This window comes from Danio aesculapii, chromosome 20, assembly GCF_903798145.1.
Source record: "Danio aesculapii chromosome 20, fDanAes4.1, whole genome shotgun sequence".
NCBI classification, from domain to species: domain Eukaryota; kingdom Metazoa; phylum Chordata; class Actinopteri; order Cypriniformes; family Danionidae; genus Danio; species Danio aesculapii.
In genome coordinates, this window is record NC_079454.1 from 22977847 (window position 1) to 22992817 (window position 14971).

The 14971-nt window shown below is 37.1% G+C and overlaps 1 protein-coding gene across 1 annotated transcript in view; it reads right to left on the reverse strand.

Annotated features, from left to right (window-relative positions):
• The window catches only part of daam1b (dishevelled associated activator of morphogenesis 1b), a 103144-nt gene extending 88966 nt beyond the window's left edge, over window positions 1-14178 (reverse strand). Inside the window, exon 1 of the mRNA XM_056481503.1 lies at window positions 13908-14178. The gene's annotated coding sequence lies outside the window, so the exon portion shown is untranslated. The remainder of the gene's footprint in view (window positions 1-13907) is intronic.
• Window positions 14179-14971: the final 793 nt, after the last annotated feature.

A 14971-nucleotide genomic window follows, 5' to 3' on the forward strand; every position in this document is an offset into this window, starting at 1 on the left:
AATAGTGTTTTCAAACGCAGCGATTTACCTGCCCCCCCACTTCCTTAAACCCAACTGACAGTTTTAAAAAGCAACCCAGAAAAAAAAGCCCTCGTCTGATTTTTACCATGTTTTCAGATTTTACTATATTCTCACCCTGTTGTTTACTTGGTTTTTTTTTGGCTTCTGTTTTTGTTTTACCTGATTTCTGGAACCTTTCTTCACTGGACTCGAACCTCGTCATCACAGTCAACTCCTCTCTGTGTCTCAAGTCCGCAGAAGAATATGGCGAGCTAACTGGACGAACTGCTAACAGCAGGGAAGTCGTCCATACAAAGGTAAGCAGTCAGCAGGTAAGCGTGAAAAGTATATACTGCCCTATAGCGTTCATTTTAAAAACTAAATGCAGCCATGCGTACTTCTGGCTACATAATTTGTGATCTCAATAAATGTAAATATGGCTACATTAACAGAATGAGCCTGTGTTGTAAAAAGTCTTTGTTTAGTAGTTAGACAAGCCATGAACAAAAACCAACCAACTGTGAGGTGAAATCTTATCACATCTTACAAAAGCATATCTTATGTCTAGTTAGTAAATCTTAAATTGTGTCGTCAAATTTGACAATGCACTCTCAGGTCTGTTTCCAAGCTACCGAGCTGCTAATGAGTTAGCCTAAACAATATAGATAAACAAAACCTTGCAAACTAAAAACATAAGACATTTGTCACTTGAACAAATAACCAGAAATTCTCCATGATGCTTTGTTGGACTCTGTAATCATACACAGTAAAAAATATAACGACAAAAAGTCAAGACAACAAATATTTGTGTTGCTTTTGTTTATTATAATAGGTTAATCATATTTCAACTACATCTTTTAAGTTATACAAAGTTTAACTTAATATTTATAGTCAGTTTGACTGATGTGAGTTGAGATGACTGGAAAACTTCATTTGATTCAAGTAAACGGGTGACACGGTGGTTCAGTGGTTAGCACTTTCACCTCACAGCAAGAAAGTCACTGGTTCGAGTTGGCATTTCTTTGTAGAGTTTGCGTGTTCTCCCTGTGTTGGCGTGGGTTTCCTCCGGATGCTCCAGTTTCCCCCACAGTCCAAAGACATGCGCTATAGGCGAATTGAATGAGCTTAATTGGCCGTAGTGTATGTGTGTGAATGTGAGAGCGTATGGGTGTTTCCCAGTACTGGGTTGCAGCTGGAAGGGCATCCGCTGTGCAAAAGAAGTTGGCGGTTCATTTCGTTGTGGTGACCCCCTGATAAATAAAGGAATTAAGCTGAAGGAAAATGAACGATTTAACTAAAAAATGTAAGGCAGCAAGAATTTGTGTATTTACAGTGTATTTGCAGTTCATGTGCTAACTGTAACATCATGCTGTGCGCAGTCTGTAATTAAGGGTTTTTTGTCATCTTCAGGACCCTCAAAATGTATTTCTCCCATTAAATATCTTCATTCTTCATTTAGTCCTCAATAAATGTAATGCAATGAGGCCACAAAATTAATGCATTATGCAAGAGCTTAAACATGCAACCTACTGTAGTACATATTCGTGGAAAACTTGCACAAACTCCTGTCATTTTTATCATTTCTTGGGTCAAGAAAGAGAGGTTGTTGTGTACATCTTCCCTCTTTCACAAAAAAAACCAAACATCTGCAGTGGTTACTGCAGGACACTGTTAAGGATGCTTTCCTGTCAAATTGCCAGGCATTTTCACTTCAATAAGCTGACAAAATGGCGTTTAAGTTCTTCAAGTTGGGCAAAAACAATGGGCAAAAATGTTGATTGCTTTGTCTGTGTGTTAAGAATAATCGCGTTAAGAACATTCATGCAAGTGCACAACAATCACAACAGTAAAAATGAATGGCAATCAACATCGAAAAGCCTTGTTTTGCCTACTGTGTGGACGTTCCTATAAGTCTGTGACATCATGTGACAGCTATGTATACCTTGTTTTTGTTCATGTTCTCATAACACGTCCCATAACAATCACATGTTTGCTTAGTAGGCAGAGAATTGGTTGTCTTTAGAGTCTGTATAAACATTTGACCACACAAGCATTTACACTATGAAAGCAACTTTTGAAAGTGGTGAAAAATGGATAAGGTCAAAACATATTTACACTCGTTTGCTAATGAATGTAATGTCTTATGATCGGCTTTATGTAAATGCATCTCAGCACCAGCTGTAAATTGTAATAATCAATTCATATCTAGCAAGGTTATAGCTTCACAGTAGCTTCCCCAACTGTTGAAAAGAATGCTCAGAACAGGAAGCATTTCAGAAGCTGACTTTGGATCAGCAAAACATGCAAGCAGGCCGTATAATTACTCAGCATTTTTCCACAAGAATTGAACACACACAAAGGAGTTTAGTGTTATCTGCCACTGTAAGCCCACTGGTGTTCAGATGGATACACTAACGGCATTAATCCTCCAACCCGCTCACCTCTGGCCCTTGCTGAGGGTTTCTCATCCTATGGGCCTGTCCTGACAGGCCACATTCCACACATTTCCAACCAAGCTCTGCACAGCCCCACTGTCATCTCACCACGCACACTCTTGTCACTCTTCCTGTGTCCCCAGGGTGCTAATGGTAATCGGGTTCAAGTCTGTTTTTGAATTAAACACCCGTTAGACAGCTTCTGCTGTTTTTGTGTCACAGAATCAGTCAATCTTTCTTTAAAAACACATCACTATTGCTGTTTGGTGCACATGCACCAGATGTGTTCTGTATTGGCCCGTTTCCACAAAGTGGTAAAGTATAATATGGGTCACCTTTATCAGGCTTGTGTTTACACTGCCAAAAGGATCCCAATAGTACCCTTTTGGTGGCATGGTGTACGACAGAAAGATTAGTTGACGTCATTCTCGCTCGAGGAAATGTCCAAGTAAAGTTGTATGAGTCGTTCCCATATCATATGAGAAGCACTTCTCACAAAACGGATGCTTTATACACATAAATACTAGTGTATAAATGTTCATTACTAACCTTTCTATGAACAGGATTTGATTACAACTGCAGATCAATGATAATAGCCTACTGTATCAATGAAATACTGTAACATCTGCAATTATATAAAAATAAATTAATAAATGCATCATATATGAACACATACAGACCCACACAGTCTCGGATATGTTACCAAATTACAGAAAAACTACGCACAGCATACATTTAGTCCTCATTTGGGTTCAAAAACAACAAGCAACATACAGCCCACAGTCAGTGCAAACCTCTCATCTGTATCTGTAATCTTAACCAGCAAATGTAACCTCTGTTAAAGAGTAATTCCGTCATTCCGAGTTCATAATAGTCCAAAAAGCGACAATAAAAATAAACATGGCAGTTAGTTCATGTTTTAGGTTGCTGAAAGAATCACTTGCTCTTTTGTTTTGTCAGGCTTCTCCTTTGTTTTTTCACGCGTCACTCTCGCGTTTGTCCATTTCTGAAAGGATCGGGTGTCAGAAGCACTTCAATAATCATGCGCACGTTATTATCATGAGCTCAAGAAGTTTGTTATTTTAAATATAGATGCGTGGCTCGTGCAAGCGAGAAAGCAAAACCGCTCCCACTTTAGATGGCCTTGAAAAAAGCTACGGGGCACAAGGTAGTTCTGCTCTTCTTTTTGGCTTCTTCAAGGCTTGTTTGTGCTCGGGTCGACCATGGTTCATTATTATATGTATATATTATTATGGTGTAATGTCTCGGCTGTGTTTTTAAAAAACCTTTGTTTTCATTCTTCTGCTTGTTTACGAGCTAGTGACGTATATCTGTAAACCTCGTCTTGCTCCGCCTTTTGGTACCCTTTAGTTGTGCTAGGTACAACCTTCCGAAATGGTAACCAAAAAGTGGTACGGTATGGTTAGCTTTTAGATATTTTGACAGTGGAAACAGCCATAAAAGCCTACTGAACCGTACTGGACCACTCAGTGGAAACAGGCCATAAGTGAAGCTGCAACATATCTGCAATGAGATGCTAAAGAAATTGTTGAACCAAAATATCAAATTTGCTTGCCATTTCAACACCCTCGTCGTTTCAAACCTTTATGATTTTTTCTTTAGAACACAAAATAATATATTTTGATATTTTTGTGGAAACCAGTAGCCATTGACATCCATAGTAGGAAGTAATACTATTAAAGTCGATGGCTAGCAGTTTCCAATGTTCTTCAATACATCTTGTGTTCAAGAGAAGAAGCAAAAAACTTAAAAAGGTTGCATCAAAATAAGAGATATTTGAGTTACTACACAAGTCTACTATACTAGACTAGAGTCTGAACTGCAATAAACTGGAAATCATAAGTGATCATTGAGATTTGTTAAATATATTTGAAAATTAATCAACACAAAATGAAACCCAACAACAAAATCTAGTTGGATTTAGGCGTATTTAAAAATGTGTGCCATAAAAGTGTGCCATAGACCTGGTGTTTAAATGTATGCCTTTACATTTTTAATCGCATACTACTGTATGAACTGTGCTTCCACTTAAAGAGATTGTCTCACGCACACACCCAAGACATTCTAAACCAACTATAGTAACACTACACCTGCAGACAATGGCCGCAGATACAGTGACATTTAGTGTCTGTTGTTGCTTTGGAAGTCAACAATAACATCCTTCCAGTCAGACAGGTCATCAGGATGAGAGAGAAATGAAAGAAAAAGTTGATCAACTGGAACGAGAGCCACGTGTCAGGATGTACCGGCTGAGACTTTATCGACTGTGGCATGCTAGACAGTCCCCATGTAAAAAACAAGGCCCTTTCTGTCCTACCACTTCAGCCTTTTATTTTCTCTCTCTCTGTTTCTCCTTCTTTCTCAAACTCAAACATCTTCTTTCCATTCTCTTCTTACTCAGCAAATATTAAGTGCACTTTGTCAGATAACTTGGCTGGAGTGATGCCCAGATTAGCTAGGGAAGGCTTTATCATACACAGAAGATGCAGTACAGGAAGAGGCCTAAAATGCATAAACATCAGCGCATGTATGACAACTTTTTTTATTATGGAGCTTTTCTAAAAAAAACAACAACAACAAAACTTAACTTAATTGAATCCAGCCACGTTCTTTGTTGAGTTTTAAACCCACAATCGAAGAGACACAATTTTCATGTACACTCTCAGAAATAAAGGTACGCAAGCTGTCACCGGGGTTATACCTTTTCAAAAGATACAAATTTGTACCTAAAAGGTCCAGATTAATTTCTAAAGGGTACATATTTGTACCTAAAAAGTTTTAGGTACTAATGTATACATTTGAGGTACCAATATGGACCCTTTAAGTACAAATTTGTAGCTTTTGAAAAGGTATAACCCCAGTGACAGCTTGCGTACCTTTATTTCTGAGACTGTAACTGTACAAGAATCAGGCAAAAATATAGCAGGACAACAGCAATATGACATCAAAATGAAATGAAGATCTCTTTTAGTCTGTAGTTTCTTAAAAAAATGATAAGAGCTTTGGAAAAATCCTCAAATCTAGAAAAGCTCCCAATTTATTTTACTTAATAGTTCCACTGAAAATCAAGCTAAAGCAGAATAAGCTCTTGTAATCCTTTGACAGGGTCTGTCACAATTTAAAGTTCAGTTTCTATCCTTATTAAATATTAAAATACAACAAAAATAGCAAATATTAACTGCACACCACCACAACTGCAAAATAAAATAAAATAAATGTAAAATTAAATTTTTATTAATTTATAAAGTAAACTAAATAAAATAAAATTACATTAAAAATAAAATAAAATTTAATTAAAATAAAAATAAAAATGTAATTAAATTAAAAATAAAATAAAATTTAATTAAACAAAAAATGTAATTAAATTAAAAATAAAACTAAATTAAATTCAAAATTACATTAAATAAAAAAATTATTAAATAAAATATCAAGTCAAAGGTTACATAAAAAAACTGTTACCTTTTCCTCAAATTCTGTTTTACTCCTGTTAGAAGTACATTTTTCTAAATTACAGAACATAATAGTGAGTATAAGTGTAGTAATATCTATAATAGTAATATAATTTATCTGTCTCACAATTTCAAGTTGTTGTATAGACACTGTGATGAAATGCCAGTGAAGTCAATGTCAAAGCAGGTCTGAATATGAACTTCATGTGTTCATGTCCTCATAGTGAGGTAACAGATGCCCTAAGCACCCCGAGTATCATGCATGCTTTAGCAATTGAAACATGCCACTTATTCACCCAGACATGCAAAACATGCAGACATCATATTTAAACATCTTTTTGAGGTTTAGTATAAACAGACACTAGTCTACGTTGTGTTTAGATTAGATCTACAGCACTACTTTGGATTTATACATCTAAAATGATTCGAATTATAATGCTAATTCATTTTCATGACTGAACTCCATCTGTTTTGAACATCGCAGAAATCATAGAGCATAGCAGACCCTATAAACCACAAACTGCCAGTTAAAGCAGATCAAGCTCTTGAAATATTCATCTAACTTTGTGTGCCACAATTTACAGACTTGTTTTAATAAAATAAACTGAAATGAAGTAAAATAACTAGACATTAAAAGATAAAACAGCATGAGTAAATATTATCTGCTTACAGCCGCACTGCCAAAATATTTAGATGAGTTATTGTAGGCAAACTCAGAGGCCAATGTTTACGTTCAGTTGCCTGGATGCTGTACATGACGGTTTCCAACATAGAGTCAACAAGAGCATTTCTGGGGTGCAAATGTCATTATAACACAGCGCACTGGGACTGTTCTGAGAATTCCTGACAAATCTCATTTTCTCTCAGACTGCTGAGAACAGGGCATTCTGAGGTTGCGCTCTTGATCTGTACTGGCCATGTGTTAATCTGTTTTATGGCTGCAAGCATGCCATTTCCACCTGCCTGAAGCATCTAAAATTAATTCAATTCTACAGCCTAAATGGGTTCACACTGACAGAGATTAAACCAAAAAAGATCAGATAAGTTGGTTTCTAGCAGGCGTTCCTAGTCTATTTCTCTTCATTCCCATTGGTAGTCACTAAATTCATTGTTCATTTCAATAACGTTATCCTCTGTTATCAACTTTGACACATTGCCAATGATTAATGTTGATTATTGTCATTGAAAAAGAATCAGTTCCACTCAATTTGTTGCTACAAATCAATGTTAGTGGAAACTGCCACTAAGTAAGAGCCATCGCACATTGATATTATTGAGCAGAAAACAGTGAGGTTTGGTTGATGAAACCAGCTTTTAAGGCCAGTAAATACTGATGGCAAACAAAACTTTCCTTTAAAAATGGGGTTGAGCAAAGCAATTGAGAAATAATGGGCATATCCCAAATGACATTGATTACATTACTTTCTGAAAGTTTTGATCAATGTCCTAATCCCTTTGAAGGGTTTAACCTCAAGAGCAATCATCTTGCATTTCTGTAAACAAAAAGTGTCAATTACTTGTCCCCTTTGAAATCTGCTTTTGCACCATTGGGCAGAACAGTTCTCTTTGCTTAATGGTTCCATTCTGTGCCGAATCAGGCAACTCAGCACAGATATGGTTTCATTTTCCACTGTAGTGCTTATAACAGAATGTAATTGGAATGTGATACAAATGCGCCAGTTGCTGATTGGTAAGTGTAAACAGCGATATAGAAGATGATCAGATATTCCAACTACTTTTTTTCTAATATTTACTTCGTTCATAACATAAATAAACAAACCAATAGTGCACTTATATGTAACCAGCTATGGAGAAAGTGCAAGCCAGGCAAATAAAAGTGGAGACGTCATGCGCACACACGCTCCTTCAGTTGTCTAGAATTCTGTGCCAGGAATGGTGTGTAATCATGCTGCACCATACCAGGCCCAAGTGTAAATACAACTGGAACCATACCCAACTGTTCTTAGGACCACTGGGCATGATAGTAGAAAAGTGGCTCTTCCACTTGAAGTGCCCTTTGTGTTTTTAGCACTTCCAAACCAGCCTTCAATATGGCAGTCTTGATTATTCTTGCTCTAAGTGCCCTTCTAAGATAGATTTTAGACCTTTTGGAATGCAACAATGGCAATCACTGCCCAAGTCTGCACAGATTGCTAGGTAATAAGCATTGTGAAGTCCACAAAAGTTAGCTCTACAGTCTTGATGATTTCATGAATGTGTAGAAAACATGGCCAATCCACATGAAATGTGTGATTTAGAAAGGAACCAACATTTCCCATTCTGCAATCTAAAAGATCTAGATCAGTGGTGCCAATCCTGTTCCTAGAGATCTACCTTCCAGCAGATATCAGCTCCAACCCTGATTAAACATAACTAAACAAACTAAGTCAAGTCACACTGCACTTTTCTCCCCATAGGCTTCCATTCATATGCACATGAACGCGGCAGACCAGAAACAACAAGCTCGTGCGACAAGTTTTGCAATTTGCTGCGTTGCAAAGTTTAATGCTTGGTGAACTCTGACCTGCGAAATCGCATCACGTGACTGTGTGAGACCAATCAAAGATCAAAACCTCACCTCTCTGTACAGAAATTTAAAATATGGACCAATCGCTCACTTTTTTTTACGTCTAATAGTCTTGTTTAATCCCGCCCCTTTTCATGGTGCCATACAACAGAATTTCGCAAGCTCAAACTCTAGTGTGACTGTGGCATCAGACCTGAAGTAGCATTTGGTAATTACAGACAGGTGTGTTTGATCAAGGTTTCAGCTGAACTGCAGCAAGGTAGATCTCCAGGACAGGATTGGGCACCCCTGATCTAGATGTTTCCTTTAAGCATCCTTGTTTCCTTGGGGTTTTCTTTTAGGTTTTAAAATAAAAACAGCTGTCCACTTGTTTTTTGTTGGCATTTAGATTTTTGATTGGACAGATTTTTTAAATCAAGATTTGTATTTTCCGACAATATATTGGTTGTAGGTTTCCAGATACAAAGTATCAGCAAAAGCTCCAAATAGGCGCATCATTAACTTTAACATTAGATGTTACATGAAAATGATGATGCTTTCATTTTGGCTTTTTAAAATAACAACGATTACATTACTTAAATCTGAAAGTCTCGTTCAATCCCCTAATCCCTTTGAAGGGTTTAATCTCAAGAGTAATCATCTTGCATCATCTTGCATTCCTGTAAGCAAAAAATGTCAATCACTTGTCCCCTCTGAAATCTGCTCTTTCACCATTGGGCAAAACAATTCTCTTTGCTTAACTGCTCCATTCTGTGCTGAACCAGGCAACTCAGCACAGATATGGTTTCACTTTCCATTGTAGTGCTTAAGGTAGAATGTAATACAAATGCGCTAATAACTGCCTAGGTAATGCAAGTGTAAACAGCAATATAGACGATGACCAGATATTCCGGTTTTGAGAACATCTTTTTTTTCAGATATTTACTTTGTTAATAACAATAAATCAACAAACAAATAGTGCCCTTATGCATAGCCAGCTATGGAGAATCTGTCAGCCAGGCAAACGAAATGGAGACGTCATGCGTGCACGTGCACCTTCACTTGTCTAACCATGTCTAGAATTGCAGACAGATTCAAGATTTGTATTTTCTGACAATATATCAGTTGTCAGTTTCCAGATACAAAGTATTAGCAAAAGCTCCAAATTGGCACATCATTAACTTTAACATTAGATGTTACATGAAAACGATGATGTTTTCATTTTGGCTTTTTTGACAGCTGTTTTTGAGGCGAAAGTGTTATTTTTATTGTGTTTTTGCAATACTTCACACTAGAGCTGCACGATTCTGGCTAAAATGAGAATCACGATTTTTGCTTAAAATAAAGATCACGATTTTCTCACGATTCTGTAGATATAAAATAAAGCTTAATATGAGTCAGCAATTATTATTGTTTTTTCTCAAACATATGGTAAAACAACAAAAATAATATTATGTGTAGGTCTACTGGTTTCTATAAATAATTCTATTCTACTTATAATAATTCTGAGGTTGAATTATGTTTGAGATATAGGTCTATGCTTGCAATCTGTCATTGACAACATTATTAGACCATTTACTTCACTGGTAAAAACATTATATAGGCTAGAGTAGTTATACTGACACTGTAAACATTTACTTTCATGCACAACTGTGTGTTCGCTATGAAAGAAAAAACATATCAAATGCTTGTCGGCCGCGAATACAGCATTATATGAAGACAAAATTTAATTTTTAGGTGAATTACACCTTATAAATACAGTATGTGACTCTTTCAACATCATTTGGAGGTGTCCATATCGCTGAGCAATGTATGTGAAACGATGAAGAGACTCGTGCAGCCGCCTTTGCTTCTTTCCTGAACTTGAAAATAAGATTGGCAGAATCGTAGAAATGCTGGATTAAGATCGTCTAGGGGGTCGAATCGAGATCGCGATATTTTTTCGATTAATTGTGCAGCTCTACTTCACACACACAGACACACACATTGCGGTCTCAAGTGGAACATTTCTATTAGGACTTTCCCCTAAACAACTTATATCAAACACGGAATCAGACCAGCACACACTTCACATACAAAAAATGCGAAGTGCTGGGTGAAACTAAAATAGCTTCCTAAATCAACATCGAGGAGAGACGCACTGGGGAACCATTGAGTGCTTCACCACAATGAGGAGACTCTCAGACCTGGAGAGTGAGATATAGAGTGAAGCTTTCTAAAGAGGTGTTGAGTAACACTACGACTGTGAGAAAAGCCCTTCATTAATCATGAGGGTGGTGGTAGCTATCAGGCTAATGGTTATGTCTCCCCCTCATGTTTTAAAGAACACAGTATCTGGATGGAAGAGCGAAGAGAGCTGGATTGCGCAGGCCGGGCCAGGGATTCCTCTGACGTGAACCCAAAAGTCAGGGTTTAGATTCCACACTCCCTTCTGTCAGGGGTAATTTAGAAGGAAAAACAGGAGGAGAAGATGAAGAGGTTTGAATTGCTGCTCCCCCTTGCAGACAGCCTGTCAAACATGTTCTGCAGACAATGAGACCACCACCATCCCCCCTCTCGACACTTGCACAAACTGCATACACAAGCACACACACACAGACACACAACGGCCAAAAGCATGAGCATTCCTCTCTACGCTGACACTCCCATCTGAGGGGCTATGCAGGACAAACTGGGTTCAACTGAATGGTGATCATTTTATCAGTGGGTCATATTCCTACCCCAAACCCAACCCTAAACCATGGTCAGATGGTTCAATTCAAATGACTGGCATCTACATCAATCGTTTTCATGAAGATTATTCATAAGGTTATTGGCCTTTATGTTAAGAGTTAAAGGTTCAGTTCTGTGTATTTGATTGTGTAAGCTTATTTCTCCTATTTTATCCTTCAGATTACCTTTGGTCATTGTCAATTTCGTCATAAAAATAAGGATGAAAAATGTTCATTTCCTATAGCTTGAAATAAACAGAAGCTTAACAGGTTTGCTGTGCTAGTAAGGTGACTGAAAACCATGAATGCAGGTGCTCTGATCTGCTCATCAAGTGAATGAACAGTGGAATCCGAGGCAAAGAAAGAGATTGGTAATTTAAAATTGATGAATTAACATGTTGTAAATCCAGCAGCTCTGATCTCTTCACTGCAGTGCAGGCTAGCATGGTGGCACCCATCATGCATAGACCAACTAATAAGACCGTTATTTTTATAATAAATTACAAATTATTCATTCTTACACATATTTGAGAAATTTCACAATATAATTAGGATGTTTGTGGCTATTTTCATCACTGTATTATCATTTCAGTATTACTAAATTGCTGAACAACCGCAATATACTGACATTGAGGAGAAGAAACTGTTTGGATATCCAGCAGATTATAACAAAAATTAAATGCTGGTCAGTTTTTTATCTTTTGACTTAATTTTAGTCTCCTATTTTGAAAATGATATTGCATGCGTCACTGTTAGTATCTAATGATATCATGCCATTCCTTCATTCCTCATCTTTGTTTTTGGAAAAAACAATTAATGAAAATTTTCATCCCTTATATTCCTTGACAAAATTAACTTTGCTGTCAAGTAATGCATAATGTCAAAAGTGAATCACAGCTAAAACACTAAAACCACACCTGGACAATCACCAACAGGGCAATCCTATAAAATGCAGATGATAATACAACATTGTGTGATAAATAGGTTATATTATGTTTTTTTTTTTTTTTTTGCAATGTTAGATAAAAGTGCAAGTGTGTTTATGCCTTTTCATTCCAGTTTTAGTGTTTTTTTGTTTGTTTTTTTGGAATTAGGAAAAGGGATTGTGAGCAGGCAAAAGGTATTGGTTAAACAGACCCTAATAATTTAATAATACACTGCAATATAACCTTTAGTAAATATCAAGTAGTAGTAGTAGTAATAATGATAATAATAATAAAACATTATTAACATTTTAATAATATCATCATCTGAAATATTTAATCAGCCGACATAGATACTTCATCTGATATTTTGTGCATTAATACAAAATAGGATGTAAAGCTTATTTGGACATTGTAAAAGATGCCAATGTTCCAGTTTAAAGAGCTAAAGCCCTGAACTGATGAGTCAATGTAACCCACATTAAGGAGCTCAAAGACAGCAGGCATGCTTGCAGAGGGTAGTCTGAACTTGCCTTGGCCTGGAGGCCACAAAGGTTGTGTTAGGCCTGGATAAGAAAGGGAATGAGTTCAGTGGAAAGATACTTGTGAACTCTGAAACCCTGAATGACAGGAAATGACACCTTGCTCAGATGTATGGTCACTCATAGATCACACTGAATGCTAATTTGATCCTATATTTCCCTTGAGACATCCTAATGAAGCATGAGTTTTGGTGAAGCACAAAGGATTTATGCATTGCATTTATGATAACAGAAATCTACCATTTTAAACATTTTAAATACATAAAAAAATAGATTGATTCAGTAATGTCAGAGCATTCAGCAACATGTGCAGCAAACCATAGCGCTGAGCATGCCATCCGTCCCTCCCTTGCCCTGCTGTTGCCATGGCAACCAGCACATGTATTGCCGGCCGGCATTAAACCCTCTTTTTTCATTAATCCAAGAACAACCACCAAAAATATTTTTCATTACATTTGATGATTTCTAATCAACAACGATCAGATGATCTTGCGAAATCTGTCACCATCTGTAATCATTAAATACTAGACGCTGCAATCCAGACGGTGAGCCACACCCACTTATTAAAAAAACATGTAATATTTAAATCAACTATTAGCGTATGAGACAGCTGATAGGTCAGCAGAAAACTCCCATGACAACGCCCCGAATGTTCACATTAATTATGAACAACACCTCCCAGATCTTTACACCAAAAAAGACACTGATTTATCAAAGAAGAAAAAGGTGAAATAAAGGACAAAAGAGAGAAAGCTGATGTGCTAAACTGAACCCAGATACCGCTGAGGGTGCGGTAGTGTTGAAAAAACAGATATGACAGCAGATTTTAAGCCAAAAGACCATTAAACCATCTCAACATGACATGTCAGAGCCTGAAAGATACATTAAGATGCTGGAATAAATCAACCAAACAACTTGTTCTTCCTTCATCACATTCAATGAGGATCAAGCATGCTCTAGAAAATCAATACAAAGAGGAAAGACTTGATAATTTGTGATAAGACAACAAGAGCAATTTGCTTCCCCACAGATCTCTCACATTAAAATGGATCCATGCAATATAATATCGCAAACTGAGGAGAGCTGCATGTCTTCTCACCACAGCCAAAGCTGAAACCGGTAGAAATGCTAGCATGTTATCAGCACCGCAGAGCCATACACGTCCACAAGCTCCCAGAGAGAACGCACACCTGCCCTTCAAAGCTTTACAAGCTATTAAAACTGCTCAGCTGCCATCACAGCCAAAGATCTACACAGAAAACCCAACCAGAATCCTTCATTCAGTCTGTCTTTTGAAAACCTCTGCTTGTGTTAACTTACCCTTTATGTCTTTGCTTAAGGTCCGTTTAATGTTACATCCCTCAAGAGAAAACAAGACGGGCTCAAAGGATCTTCTCTAAAAGGCTTGAAAAGCATCTAAATTTGAAGATGTCAATTCAGTCATTCTGAAAATAAACGTGCCGTAGAACAGATCGAGAAAGCTTTCACATCCGAGAGCCGGCATGAGTGATCCTGAACCGGTAAACACACATATGCAGCGTCTCATACAGGACAGCTCATACAAGCGCTCCACCTCCCCCTTGCCTTCGCATTTCTCTCTCTCTCTCTCTCTGAGGACACAATCGCACAGATGTTACTATCGACAGGACACACCTCTTTTCAACACCCAGGCCTCTCATAGGACACAGGGAGAATCAGACTCCGCCCACTGCTCTTCACTACCTCCCCCTCTTTCTCTCTGCTGCAGCACTGTTTACAGTTTGTTTAGAGAAGAGCTGTGAAATGGACAACCCAGGTGTGTGTGTGTGTGTGCGTGTGTGTGTGTGTGTGTGTGTGTGTCTATACACCTACTTAACCATATTTTAGAGACAATTTTGACCCTAAAATTGAGCTAAATCTGACTTTTGAGGACAAATTTCATTTAAAAAAAGTGTTTTTTTGTAAAACAATACAAAAAATACAAGGTAATTAATACTTTACATTAAGTAATTATACAAATAAAATAACCATTTTTGTCCAGTGCACATGCATTAACCCTTTAACAGGCATCATAACCCCCTGGTTGACCTTTTATTCATTGGTTATCATTATTACCTTAATTGCTAATTACTATTCAGAGTTGTGTCAGCATATTATTCAATACAAGATGTAGTCCAAAAAATATATATTTTCAAGGAGTGCACCTTAAAGGGTTAAAATGAAACACAAAACCATTTAATATTCTTACTTACTTGAATTTTTTGAATTTCTAATGATTAAAAAGTTTGTTTCTTGTAACCTCAGGCTGAAACCAAATCTGTTCCTTGAAGCTATCTAATTCTGGCTAAACCTAATTTTAGAAACATGGTTATTTCCTTAAAAAATGCATAAAATTTATTTCATGT